The sequence below is a fragment of the Magnolia sinica genome, chromosome 3 (assembly GCF_029962835.1).
Source record: "Magnolia sinica isolate HGM2019 chromosome 3, MsV1, whole genome shotgun sequence".
NCBI lineage: Eukaryota > Viridiplantae > Streptophyta > Magnoliopsida > Magnoliales > Magnoliaceae > Magnolia > Magnolia sinica.
In genome coordinates, this window is record NC_080575.1 from 4,848,526 (window position 1) to 4,864,113 (window position 15,588).

A 15,588-nucleotide genomic window follows, 5' to 3' on the forward strand; every position below is an offset into this window, starting at 1 on the left:
CAATATTTAGATGGGCCATACGTTTAGATTTCGGCCTTCTAGTTGTAGATTCTTGTCGATCCGATGGTCAAATTGCATTTAATCTGGTCGTCAATGGTTGTAATGGTCCTAGGGTCTACCTAGATAGGATTCAATGGTTAAATTAGTGGTCCAATGGCTTAAGTGTGATGACAAAGTGACGAACCTTTAAGTTGGACTCAGATGAATGAATGATTGCAAGTTGCAAGTTACACCAAGATCTAGGTCTATTGACCAACTATTTGTATAATTTAGATTGTCACAGATGACTTCGTTTGATTGATATGAATTGGGCGCACTAGATTTGTTTTGATTCAGGGTTAATGATCTTATAGCACTAAAGTTTCGTTTAAGTAGTTTATAGAGCTTTTCGGCTAGCTAAGTGAGTGCGTATGGTAGGTCGTTACTAACCAAAATCGGATAGTTGAGATGGGTGGATAAATAGGTGGTTGGGCGATGGTGTACAGAATAGATTTTTAGATGACTCCATGCATATGCATATACTAATTAGGCATCCAAGGTGAAACTCGAGTATAGAAAGTACGGGGTGTTACAATCTACCCCCCTTAAAGAAATTTCATCCTTGAGATTCTATAACACACATCCTAATTATCAATATTATGAGTGATTAAATCATCCTAATGGTGGGCCTTGTCTTTCACTTGTCAACATAAAAAGTCGCAACTTACATCCTTAACAAGAGGTATCTAAATCTATTGTAACCATTAAGTCCCTAGGGTAACCAATGGTCTAATGTATATGGATCTCACTAAAGGTTAGAAATATATTCAGTACTATTTAGAAATTAGGGATTCGTTTTAATGCTCGTCACCATCTTGATTTCCCATAATATTTATTAGGGTTACAAGTTTGTTTAGGTGACGACTAAGTAATGCTAATATATCTTTCTCTTTATTTTCTTATACTTTTAATAATAGTTTCCTGTCATCTAAAGTACAATGCAATTTTCTATCTTCAGAGTTCGGGCTAATACGATCAGATGGTTGTAGTAGGATTGAGCCTGATACATCGATCATCTGGTTGCGCAAAATAGTGGATTCACAAGTTTCATTTTCCAATCCCGGTAATTGAGGTTTGCTAGGATTGGAATTTGGATCAAACCGCATATGCTTTGCTTAAATGCGTTTCCGTCAGTTCATGATCCCGACTATTCTAGACACTTGGGAATATCATAAAGTTTTCTATTAGTACCACAAGAGTACTCAAAATTTACATGAAACAAAACTAAATGACCATCACATTCTCACAACGCACTTTAGTTATCTCGTGCACTGCTTGAAAATTTCAAGGTCCAGAGTTCTATAAGAAAGTTCGAGTTTTAATTCTGCCAAATTCATGTAGATTCTCAAATCCATGCTTAGTCTAGGGTCCAAAATTTATCCAAAATTTTGTAAATTCACTTCTAATACTTCTAACTACTGGAAATCATGAGAATTGTGTCCTCTAGCTAGGGAGAAGTATCAGGGGATTTCAAATTACAATTCCTAGTATGATTCCTTATGTTTGGGGAATGCTTATGTTTGATATAGTGTTCAATAGGGATATTAAGGGATTTCCTACGATGCCTAAGTTCATTACATTAGTTGAAGGTTGAAACGATCTCATTTATAACCAAAGGAAAATCATGGGAACAGTTTAGATCTTAGATTTCCACAAATGTTCATTGGGTGTCTAATTCAATGAATGTTCTTGTTTGATCTAATGTACATCATAGTGGTTTGTTCATTCTCTCATGGTACCTAAATTTAGTTTCCAAGATTCAATAACTAAATCTAGAAATTACAAAGGAGCCTAAAATTCTGCGTCTCTATATTCAAAATTTTCCTTAATTCTAAAGGAGTTATAAATAAATTCAAATGGCCTTTCTAATAATTTTCTAAGGGGACCTAGTGTTTGGTTTATGGGAATCTAAATTTAATTTCTACATTCAAACAACTAAACTTGAACTTTCCTATGGGGCCTAAAGTTTTAAGCCTCTACATTTTCAATTTCACTAATTCTGAGGGAATTTTAAATAAGTTCGAATAACTATCCTAATAATTCCTAAGGAAGACTTAAGTTTGGGTCTCTACATTCTCAAATTTCTCTCCAAGTCTAGGGAAATTTACTTATGTTCAAATATCTAATCCCAACATCTCAACTTGAGACATTAAAGGTCTGTATAAGTTCGTTTTCCAAAGGCAAGGTTAGTCTAGACTCTCTTTGATACCATCTTGTAACACCTTGGTTTTCGGAACCCGAGTACACTACTTGTTTTCCAAAAACCCGAGTGTTAACCTTTAAAATTCTTCAAATTTCACATACATTTTTTTTAGAGTTAACCATTTAAGCTGAATAAAAACAATCCAAGTATAAGAGGGAGTCTAAATATACATAAACAAGGTTTCAAGTGGTTACCCAAAAACTTATACAAATTAATGTCTTAACACTTACAAACATGACAATACAAATTAAATACAAATGTAATTAGGAATAAGGAGTCGCAAGATCATCTGGCTCCTCCCATTCCATATGAACGCCAGTATGCATGTCATCTGCGTCTCCTGCACACTGAATACGGTTTGATAGCGTCAATGGCTATCTAGTGGGGTATAACCCCCAAGATTTATCGCAGCATCAAGATAATTAGGCATAGTTATTAGAGACAGTATATAACAAATATTACACAATGATTATCAAGGGAATCAGATAAGGTTCATCAGATATGCATTTATTAAATAAATCACACAAGATAATCTTGTTTAAATGCATAAATACATGCACATGCTCATAAACCTGAGGATGCACATCCAACTAGTAAAAAGTTATCCAAGGAGAACTAGTCACCCGAAAAAGACCATACAGACCGCCCGCGGTAAATTAACTACCTGAAAAAGGCCATGTAGACCATACACACTGCCCGTGGTAGATTAACTACCTGGAAAAGGCACATGCTCACGACCATTAGGGTCACCATTGTAAGGCCCATCATTCTTAAATGCAATCAGGTTATCCTAGTCTGTATTCAATCCCCGTATCACGCCTAAACACCCGTTAAGATCCTAGGACCCTTGATAAATGATTTTGAGGCAAACCAACTATTGAATTATAAGCAAGCGTTACAGCCGATGTACAACACGAAGATGCGCAGTTGCTTAAGATTACTTAATCAAATGGTTGGATGGAGAGGTGCACTACAGCCTACGAGTTTAATGACTTAAGAATCATGTAAAGACGCCTATTCAAATGCACCTATACTAGTTCGTGATCCCTAAAACCACTCTAGGCCAAATTAGAGGCTATCCACCCAAGGAGTCAATCAAAATCAATTTAATCTTTATTTTTGGAAAATCTATAACTTAGCACTAAGAAATTATAATAAAAATTATCATGTATGGTCCACTAATACATGTAATACACCTTAAATTTGGGACCGAAGCCTAGTATTTATAGGCTTAACAAATGTCTCTGACAGGAAACAAAACGAAATGAAATGAAATAAAATAAAATAAAATAAAATAAGATTAGGCCTTAAGAAGAAGATAATAATAATAATAGCAATAATTAAATATTTAATAATATAAAATCATGAGAATATGGGAAATCCTAGTTACCTACAGAGTGAGACCCATGACATGGATAAAAATATATGCATGTGCAATGAGGAAATAATAATAATAATAATAATATTATTATTATTATTATTATAAGTATGGTAACATGATAGTTAATGCATAATTGGTGATATAACCCACAATCTAGCCATTGAATTCTAGGTTAAATGGTCCATTGGATTTTTTTAACCGTTGACGTTCGATTTAGAGATGATCCGACCATCGGATCAATGAGAATTCACAAGTAGGACTCAAAATTCAAGTTATATGGGCCACCTGAGCCTTGGACCCACCTGATATCCGGTTAAGGGCTCTGATTGGGCCCTGCAAGTGGGGTAGACAGTGTGGATTTATCACAAATATCATGGCAGACCCCACTTAGCGGCGCACATGTGCACAACTGGTGTACACTCAAGGTGCACCAGACTGCCTACACGGTCAGATGAGCTCTGACTCGTGTTTTATCAAAAATAGAGAGGTCTTCCCTTTCTCTGTTTTTTGACAGCCGACGGACAACGTCCGTTTGGGACGCACCATGGCCCACCATCTCAGATCAGATGGGTGATCTGAACCGTCCATACTGTCCACATCTAAGGCTTGACCAAAACCCGGTGAATCCCGTATGTATGTATGACCGTATGTACACACAAAAGTACGTGCAAAATAGTCCTACAAACACACATTTCCAAAAATGGAAACTGCTCTCACGACAGCAGGGTGTTTCGCGTGAACCTACTCCTAAAATCTCAGCCCTTAAATCCAAATACATCTAGACCATCCATTTCAATGCAGGAAACCCTAAATGGTATTCTAAAGTTTTGCCATTCACTGTTCTTACGGCAACACGAAGAAATCGCCGTTTCCTTCAACTCGCAAAACCACCTCACTTTCGGTCTTGGAGCTTCGATTTCAGCCATCCACGAGCTCCTATGGGTGTGTTCAAACCGTCCAAAAATGATGGAATCAAAGGACCCATCGGTTTGAGAGACGCCATTAGAGCTGGCCATCTTCCCTAGTAAAACCCGACAACTGACCAGCCAGCGACCGCATTTCAGGTGTGGTTGGGCCGCGCCAGACGTTTGCTACTGGGTTTCCAGCAGGGAGGAAAAAGAAGGGAAGAAGCAGAAGAAGAAGGAAGAAGGAGAGTGGTGCGGTTGTTGCACCGCACCAACACGAACTTGGAACCAAGCCCAGTTCAAGTCCGAGATGGGCCGAGTCTGTCGTGTTGGGCCACCCCAGTGATGGGTCCAGCCACGTCTGGACTGTCCGGAAGCAGAAAAGAAAGAGAAAAGAGAAGCAGGAATGAGAGAACAAAGAGAAGGAAGAAGAGGGAGCAAGAAAGGGAGAAGGAAGAGAGAATAAACGTGAGTCGATTCGGTTTGGGATCGAGTTAGCCTGCTGGCCATTGGTTGGGCCAAGTCTAGACCTTGGTTGGTCCAGCATGATGGTCAGAGGAAGAAAAGGAATTATAGAAGAAGGAGAATCAAGTAGTGGAGGGAGAGGTCAGATTAGATCGACTTGCCACTGAGTCAGGTGAGTCGTCGACTCACTGAACCGAGTCAACTCGAGTTGGGCCTGGTTCGAGCCATACTGAGGAGGGAGAGATGGAAAAAGAGAGAAAAGGTAGGCGGTTGAGTGGAGTCGAGTCAACTCACTTGAACCGAGTGGACGAAGGTAAGTCCACCTCCTTCTATATTGAAGTTATTTCGATTTTAGTATCAATATTATCATTAGCAGGATCATAAATCTTGAGCATGATTAACCATTAGTAAATTACCTATACTTGTATTAGTTACTATAGGCAAATTTCATGTGTTAAATATAAGTATTTTGCATTCTTAAATATTATCATGGATGGTAGGGCATGCTATTTAATTTCATCACATGCATGGATTATTAAGATCACATCAACTAGTATATATTATATCCTTAATGTTAATGATCACCATGAGATTATCAATATTATTAGCGTATGGTCAAACGTAAATCAATATTTTATTAGTGTTAGTCCTTATCATTAGTGAATATTCTACTATTAATACTTGTATTATTTAAGAGATTACTAGTCATTGTAAGAATATAAGATAATGTCGGTACATTTAAATATGAACATATGAATCATCATTATTAATATTGATGGACTAATACTCCTATTATAAATATTGTTCGATCCATTATACAATAATAATAATATTAACAATATTTATAATAATTTAGTATTCAAATCATCTAAACATTAAAGTACACTTTAAAATAAGATCATAAAACCTAGGTAATCCAAACCTCAGGTTGAGACCTTAACCCTAAATAATGTGTAAAACTTGTATCTGACCATATGATTTTACAATGTATGGTAGGCTTTGGTTCTAATGACACATACGTTTCCTAGTGACACTAATGAGCAACTCGACACGTAAGGTGAGGACTCACCCTTTGAGCTTCGTACTTTGATTCATTAACCACTAGATGATGCCTTAATCCTTTCTATTCAGTGTCTTCTAAGTTACTTGATTTTGTTACTTAACTTATCATGTGAATAGGTGAATATGATAATGTGTTTTGCACCTGATTCCTGTGATAGATAATGAACATATCTCTTTAATTATAACATGTATAAATGATTTGGCGATAACATGCTATCTTTAGTTGTATATTGTTAAATAACTATACCCTTGTTGTCTACGATTGAGTGATGTAATGAATGAAACCTGTCGTGAACTCACCATCTTGCGGTCCATATTTGACTTACACGAATTGAATCTTACTTTGCCTTATATGGCTCGGACCACATATTTGCCCTATGTGGCTTGGATCGTATATTTGACCTCATGGCTTTGATGGTCTATTGGTGCCCTTTTGTGGCTTGTTGGTTATGTTCACATACCCTGTTGTTTTCTAACCATCTTGTGGTGTTCAGTCGTACCATGATTTCATGGTGGAAATAAAGTTCGATTATCGATTTTCTAGCCATCTTGCGGTGTTTACGTATGATATGATTTTTGGATAGTCTAGAGTCGTATGTTGGTTTCCTAGCCATCTTGCAGTGTTCAGTCGTACCATGATTTTCGGGTGGAGTTGAAGTTCGTTTATCAATTTTCTAGCCATCTTACGGTGTTCACGTACGATATGATTTTCGGGTGGTCTAGAGTTGTATGTTGGTTTTCTAATCATCTTGCGACGTTAAGTTGTACCATGATTTTTGGGTGGAGCTGAAGTTCCCTTATTGATTTTTTAATCATCTTGCAGTGTTCACATACAATATGATTTTCGAGTGGTCTAGAGTTTGTATGTTGATTGTTTCTTCATTTATAGAGTCAGTCGTACCATGATTTTCAGGTAGAGCTGAAGTTTGCTTATCGATTTTCTAGCCATCTTGCGGAATTCACATACGATATGATTCCCCAGGTGAAGTAGAGGTTTAAAGGTTGATTTTTTATTCACCTTATGGATTTCACTTGTACCATGATTTTCGGGTGGAGCTGAAGTTTGCTTATCGATTTTCTAACCATCTTACGGAGTTCACGTACAATGTGATTTTTAGGTGTAATAGAAAGTCGTATGGTTGATTATTTGATTATCTGAACATATTCCCTTAAATTGCGATTAGTATTATATTTTGCCTATGAGGAGATTCTGTTAATTGGCTTGATTTTTGAGTATGTGATAATGATTATGAAATGCCTTGTTTAACATATTCATTTTCATAACTTGTGATTTGTAATGGATTATGAATGATGAGTGCGCAATCTTAGAGGGTGCTCCTCACTGTGATAGCCATTGACGTTATCAAACCATAACATTTGATGCAGGTGTAGAGAAAGTCAATGCTATTTACAGAGTTGCTATAGGATTTCATATCCCAAGGTTTTTGTAATTTACTTTATTTCACATGTAATATTATTTCATTTTGTAATTGTAAGAATGGGGGCATTGGTTTGTATAAATCATTATGGGTAGCTTTTTGTATATTTCAAATATAAATGAAATTTTTCCTTATGCTGATTTGTCCACTTTACGCTCATCTGCTTACTCTGAATGAATGAAAAAAAATGTATACTCGAATTTGACTATCCTTTAAGGTTAATACTCGGGTTTTTGGGAAACGGGTCATATACTCGGGCCTTAAAAAGTCGAGGCGTTATAGAGTACCTGCATAGAAAGAAGATAAAGGAGACCCTGGGTAGAGTAAGGGACCCTCTGATGCCAAAGTCAGGCTAGGAATCTATATCTTGTAGTAATGAGGGGTTTTGGGTGAGAGATTTTGTATACCTTTCACCATTAGAAATGCTCCTATTTATGGAGAGAGAGAATGTTGTAGTATGGGGGATTCTTTCCTGATATCTTGGAGATCTACTACGATACAGGATCTTCCGGAGATTGTAAGGATTTGATATTATCTTCTAGAGATCTTTGAGACTTAGGAAGATTCTTTGGATCGGTAGTTTGACTTTAGTTCGTTTATCAAGGCGGGTGCCGAGTTGGAAACGATTGATACTGTCCTGCTCAATAGATCAGCATTCACTATTTTCGACTGTCAATCAAGCAGGAAGGTTCATGTTCCCTGCAGCTGGGTGTTAAGACTTTTTAACCTTGTCAGAGGTTCTATGATCGTATTATGGCCGACCTATAGCCGATCTATGACCGATATATGGCCGATCTGTGACCGATCTGTGGCTGGTCTGTGACCTATCTGTGACTGATCTATGTCCGATCTGTGACCGATCTATGGTCAATCTGTGACCAATCTATAGCCAGTTTGTGACTGATCTGTGGCTGATTTATGGCCGACCTATGGGTTAGGTCGATATCTAGGCTTTAGGCGGACTCGTAGTCACATTCTTTGAGTGTCCTTACATTTGCATTACCCTTCTTAAAGGTTAATATGGTTTTGGACGTAGAAGCCTTATCAGGCTCGGGTTTCACCAGGCCTATGATGGTTCAGTAGAGTTGGTCCATTCCATAAGCTGACTTATCGACTTGTCCATTTTTCCCCCAACAGAAACCAATATTCATGTTTACATTCATAATTTCCCTCACAACCAACTTTCAAAGTCTAAAACACTCTTAACTCAAAGAACACTTTCCAAAACCAATCAAATCCATATTGAAAATAAATTAAAAGAATCATTTAACTATAAAACTAACTATTTAGAACTCTTAGGGTTGACTACGTGAATCCTTTTCCACAGTTCCACTCTATCATGCATCTTTGAAGACCCAACATGCATAAGAACCCAAGGCTCATATTGATGTTTATTTGTCATCTAACTTATCCATAATATTACATCGACATGGATAAGGGAAAAACACAAATATCAGCTTAATCCGAAACTTTCGAGGGACTTCCGGGGGCCCTCAAAAAGTTTCAATAGGCGTTCAATTTCCTTTATTTCCTGTGGTGCATAGTCCACTTGAGCTCTGGATTTACCTCATTTTTTAGTTCAATCCATGGATGACGAAGATAAGCCATATACATCATAGTGGGCCCCACTTCTTTCATAGTCCTTAGTTTTAAGGCTGACTACTTGCAAAAAGCAAACCGTCAATGTCTGCATGAAAAATGCTATCCAAAATTAGCTTGATATATAACTACTCCTTTACCAGGATGTACAAAAGGTAAACTAAAAAAACCAAACATTGCCTAAATTGAATGAACTCTTAGCAAAATAATGAAATTTCAAAATAGATGGCATTTTCATTTACCACTAATTTCAATATTTACCATCAATCACACAATGCCGACTGGAACAAAAAAACTATAATTATCATCAATTACCACCAAATATGTAGTGCCGAGTGATATACCGTAGCATGCAAAAATGTTGCAAAACATGGGCCTACATTGCTAATAAGGTTTGCTGAGCGATATTTCAATGTTGTTGTTTCATAAATATATTTAAAAAAAAAAAAAAACTTCAACACTTTTTAAAAAAAAAATTATTTTATAACTGATGGATAGGAACTTCGAATTGCACGCGTGTAGTGACGTCACATATAAATAACTCCAATTGAACCCTTCAAATTATGAGTCCCTGTTGAGATGTAACACAAACCAAAACTTAAATTTAATTTGACGACTTAACTACTGGAATGGCATGCATTTATTAGACGGTTGAAAATGAAATTATTCAATTATCTTATTTGAAACGAGTCCTTGGGTTGCGGGCCTTGAATGGGCGGCTACAAGAACACTACGTCCATTGGCGAGGAGAAAAAGTGACAAACATTATACATCCCAGATCTTCCCATCCGATAGATTGTTAGGGTCATCCCCCTTCTTCAACGGAAATCATGGGGCCCACTAATGGGAACGGTAGATCAAGAGACTATTTTTATTGTGATGAATCGGCACTCAAAAATTCCCTAGCAATTGAGCATATATTAATGGACATCAACACTCCTTAATCACCAACCCCATTATCCAGTCAGTGTCCTCTGTTGGAGGATATAAGCAGAAGCAGTCCCAAGTTAAAATCAGACGATTAAATATATAGCGAACACAAAGCTTTATATGAAAAAACTCTCATGAAAAAACAACACAGTACAAAGCACCAACGAATCTATTATGATAATCAATATTGCAAGAAAAGAAAGAACTTAACAATTTGAAAATACACTCCAAACACCACGAAAACCCTTATATTTGAACGTCTCTTTGCTCACCAAAAATTATAAATATATTTTCAATAAACTATTCATGAATTATAAACCCATAAAAATTATTAAAATCAAAATAGAGAACAAAACTAATAATTCTATAAAACTGTATAAGTTGGCCGATGAGAACTTCAACCATATTGAGTGTCATTGATGTCTTATTGACGGGGTATAAACCACCTTTGATCAAATCAATTTGGAGTAAAAAACCGTCCGATAAGTAACGGCAAAAAAATAGGATTTCTCAAAAGGATTAGGTGACTCTCGATTGATCGACAACTGCTACATTTGTAGTTTGTCAATATCATCAGCAAATCCAGACAAATTTAAGATATGTGATAACATCTTTTCTCTTTTTGAGCCATCAATCTACCACAACAGCTAAACTATAAACTACTAAGATAATTTCCGTACGTGCACACCACCTTGGGAAAAGATCGTGTACACACCAACTTGGTATGCATGTATCTCCGGCGATCCAATAATGGCGGGGAGAAGAGTTGAAATGAATGCCAGGCAAGCATCTTCAAGTACTCATTTTAAAATGCCTTTGCCGAACATTTTTTTTAATAATGTGCGTAATGACTCTCGGTGCTCTCAGAGCGCACACAAGCCGTGTTCGCATATCCCAGAATATTCAAACCGTGGACCAGCAAACCACGAACAGAAAACTTGAAATTTTCATTGAAAATTACGTCTTCTCCGAGAAAGTTGGTCAACAATGGATGCGGATTGGGCACGACACCTGGATATGGACGGTCCAGCGAAGTATCTGTGGGGCCCACTGTGATGTATATTTTTCATCCACGCTATCCATTTATTTTGAAATATCATTTTAGGGTATAAACCCAAAAATGAAGCAGATTGAAGCCTGAAGTGGACCACACCATTGGAAGTAATGGGGATTGAACTCCTACCACTGAAAACTTCCTAGGGCCCACCGTGATGTTTATTTGCCATCCAACCTGTTCATAAGGTCACATAGACCTAAATAAAGGGAAGACATAAATAATGATCTAAAACTTCTGTTGGCACACAAGAATTTTTCAATGGTAGATTTTCAATCCCCAATGTTTCCTGTAGTGTGGTCCACTTGAGGCTTTAATCTATCTAATTTTTGGGTTTATGCAATAAAATGATATGCAAAAATAGATGGACGGCATGGATAAAACATATATATCAAGATGGACTCCAAAGGTTCTGGTGTGGTAGTACCCAGTCTGCATCCATCAACCGTGGCATTCGTCGTACTGCACAATGGAAACTGGACCATTGGTCAATAAATTTCGGCCGTTCATGCATCTATACATATGTGTACCCCACCTGCTGGTCGAATAAAATCCTACCGTTGAATTCTTGGAAGGTGGACCTGTGCTCTGTTTGAGTTGTAGAAGAAATTACCGTTGACTAAAAAAATTGCTGATTAAGATTTCAAAATCATACGGCTCATCAAAAATTTCCATTATTATGTTTATAGCACATTAAAAATTATCTTGATATTATACACTTAAGCCCTGGACCTGCCTATTTTTTGCATCATAGGTTAAAATGACCTGATAAAAGCGATGAACGGCGTGGATAAACCACTTACATCACCTTGGGCCCCACAGAGCCCTGCCCAGTCAAGCGACTATCCGTCACATTCTTTGCGTGGAAGACTTCCAACCACGCAGTCAATTCATGTTAACTGCAATAACTCGCACGTGCGTAGGTGCAGGATCCAAGCCCCTCATCAGATGGTCCACACCTGATGAGCCGTTTGAATCTTGCACGTAGGTACGTGTTGCATCGGCTAAGGTATGAAATGATTCCCACCTGTTATGTCCATTTGAAATCTACTCCGTCCATCAGTATTATGGCCAATGTTAGCAATCACCACAGGAACAGTGGTATGGATTGCCCATTATTAAAGGTTCTAAGGTCCACCTTGATGTATGGATTTTATCCACACCGTCCATCCATTTTTCCATATCATTTTAGTTTATAAACTAAAAAATGAGGCAGATCCAAGGGTCAAGCTTTCCTCGCTCAAGGAAGCAGCGATGTTAATGACACCCAATGTCAAAATCTTCTTAAGGCCCACCGTGATGTTTAACTGCCATCAAACATGTTCAAAACGTTACATAGAACTGGATGAAGCGAAAACGCAAATATAATCTTGATACAAAACTTCCATGGCCCCCAAAAAAATTCAATGTAGGTGTTTAATCCCTACTTGTGTGGTCTACTCGAGTCTTGGGACTGGCTCATTTTTGGGCTTATGATTTAAAATGATATAAAAGAATGGATGGACGGTGTGGATAGAACCTTAAATTACGGTGGCCCCTCAGAGGCCCTGTCCGTTCCAAGGTAGGGATGGGTAGGTGTAGTACCCAATCCGCGTCCCTGGCTGAGGCTGCATCGAATCGCCTTATGAAAAGCGGTATCGATGATGGGCGCTTCCATCCACGTGTCTCCTTTTGGTGTGGCCCACTTGGGTCTTGCATTTGAGACTTTCATCATAAGCTGTGAAACTGATGGATGGAATGGATTTCACTCTCAAATAGAGGTGGGCCCCACGGACTGTGAGGCAGGAACTCCGAAACTCGCCTTCCGCGAGTGTTTTCGCAGTCCACGTGGCAGTTCCTAGCTGGTCGTAGAGGCCGAAATGGAGGAGCATGAGAAAGGTCGTCGTGTTAAATACGCATTCGCCTTCCTTTCATACCCTAGCGGATCCCGCTTCAGAAAAATGCCACTGTCTTTGTCCAATATTACAGAAATGGCATTTGGGACCTGCGTTCCGATGCTGGTCACTTTGCGAGTTATTCGCATGCGTGTGTAAATCTACTCATCAATACACATATTCATTCACCTGCGTGTACGCTGGCCGTACTGACTAAAACTGCGTGGGGCCTACCGTGATTTATATATTTTATCCCTCCGTCCATCTATCTTACTATATAATTTTAGGCATCCACACCACATGAAAGAGTATGATTTGAACATTTATCCACCGTTGAAAATTTCTTATGGCCACGGAGTTTTTTGGATCAAGCTGATATTTTTGTTTTCCCTTCATATGTGTGTCTTCGTGATCTTATGAACAGGTTATATCACGAATAAATATTAGTGTGGGCCGCAGAAGGTTTCGACCATGGAAATCATTAATCTCACAGTTTCTTGTGGTGTGGTCCATTTAACCTTTGGATATACTTCGATTTTAGGATCAACCTAGAAAATGAGGTGGAAAAACGGATGGACGGCGTGAATCAACTATAAAGATTCACGGTGGGCCCAACGGTACTAAGCAACTAAAGTACGTAATCTATGTTGATGGATGGTCACGGATGGATCTGATTTTTGGTGCGTCCATCATGACTCTATCCACACATATACTATGGATGGTCCAAACGCTCCCATTTAAGCCAACTTATCGACTGTACACGCCGTAAGTTTTTCATCCTACACGCAGGCTATTCTGGACCGCTCGATCTGAGGGTCACGGTGGATAAAGTGGAACCCAAAATTGCAAAGATCGAATGACCAATCGGATCATGCCAGTTGAATTTTGGACCATCCCTATTGAGTCTAATAATCCATTTGACGTTCGACAATGAAATGGTTCGGATCACACGTTCATTGCACTCTTGAGATATCGGTTAGAAAAATGTGTTGGAAATATTGAAAAATAAAATATAAAATAAAAATAATTATTTTTGTTTTACTGGGCTGAATTTGCGTTTAGCAATTACAGAGCGTTTATTTAGGAACAATTCAACACAGCAACCGTTTTTCTAGTAGAATCAAATAGTAAATGTGTTAACAATATTTTAAGATGGATATGCTATATGGTATCCAAAGTTCCAGGTACAAATACTATACAAACATTCACATATAAACCATAATTATCTTTTTTTCATTTTTTAACACCCTGATCCATAGCTCAAGTGGTATATTTAATAGGCCCCTTGGATATTTAGCTGTACAGGTTCAGCTCATGATTGTGGATTTTAAACCACTGATCCTTGCAAATTCTTTTGGACCTTACAAGATTTGCCATTTTCTCTCCATTGAAGGCCGTCCATTCCTATATTTCTTTTCCCTTCCGTCCATCTCTGGGCACCAATTGAAGCGATAGGATCATCCGAATGAGGAGAATTTTAGATCAAGGTCCACCAGGTGGGACTCATTAAGATATGAACAATGAGCCCTGGTCTCATTTTGTATCTCTACTCACAATTGCTACTTTAATAAGCTCTCTCGTCTAGATTATATTTAAAATAAACTTGTTTATTAAAATTACTTTTTCAAAATTTAAAAAGTTATTATTTAAAATAAGTATGTTTTGTGACACATTTAACTGAGAGCTTTTTTTTTTTTAAAAAAGTAAATTTATAAGCAGTTGATATACTTTTTAAAATTATGGAAGCAATGTTGTAAAGCTGTTCATGTAATTGTTTTAGTAAATCTCATCATATATGGACTATCCCCAAATGGGCACCATGGATTTGGGAGGTTTTGAGGGAATTTTAAATCGCCTAATCACTTGGCACAAAAAAGTAATTAAGGATTTCATATCCAAGGAACTCAAAGAGAGAGTTTGAAATCCACGTTTAGAGCTTAGATTACATGTAAAATCCTTTTAAGAGCTGCACGTGTAATATATATGTTATTGGACTATTATTCTATTAGGCACACGACCTACTAATGATGTTCCAAAATAATTAGATTATCAATTACATCATTATAATTACCTTAATATTATGATCAACACCATCCAAACATTATTCATATAAATCAACGATAAAAAATAGTTGGTTAGTCACTTGGACGTGATTTTGTGCTTTTGGCCTATTCAAAACTTGGAATTTCTTCATTTTTAGGCAAAACATATATTAGAATGGGCTTACTATGGGCTTACTGTAACTATTGTATTAAATGTTACATAATATTCGTTCACTGGTTAAAGATATTAAAGTTGAAAATTGAGGCTCCCAAATTGGCCTTATGTTTTAAGACATTTAGTCATCCGTTACGTCACATCCCAAATGCCACCTTATAATCATAGGTCGAATTGTAGAAGCCCACATCCCAAGTACACCCGTGCAAGATCCAAGCCGTTAATTCCGTCTTAATGCACATGCATGTCAGCTTAAAAGTTCTGTGGGGTTGGCTCCAAATGAATTGTGTACTGAGTAAACTCAGCCGGGCTTACAGTGATTTTTTAAATTACATTCACTTTGTCCATCTATTTTTCCAAATAATTTTAGGACCACACCTTGGCAAATGGTGTGAATTAAATGTCTAGTACTAAAAAATA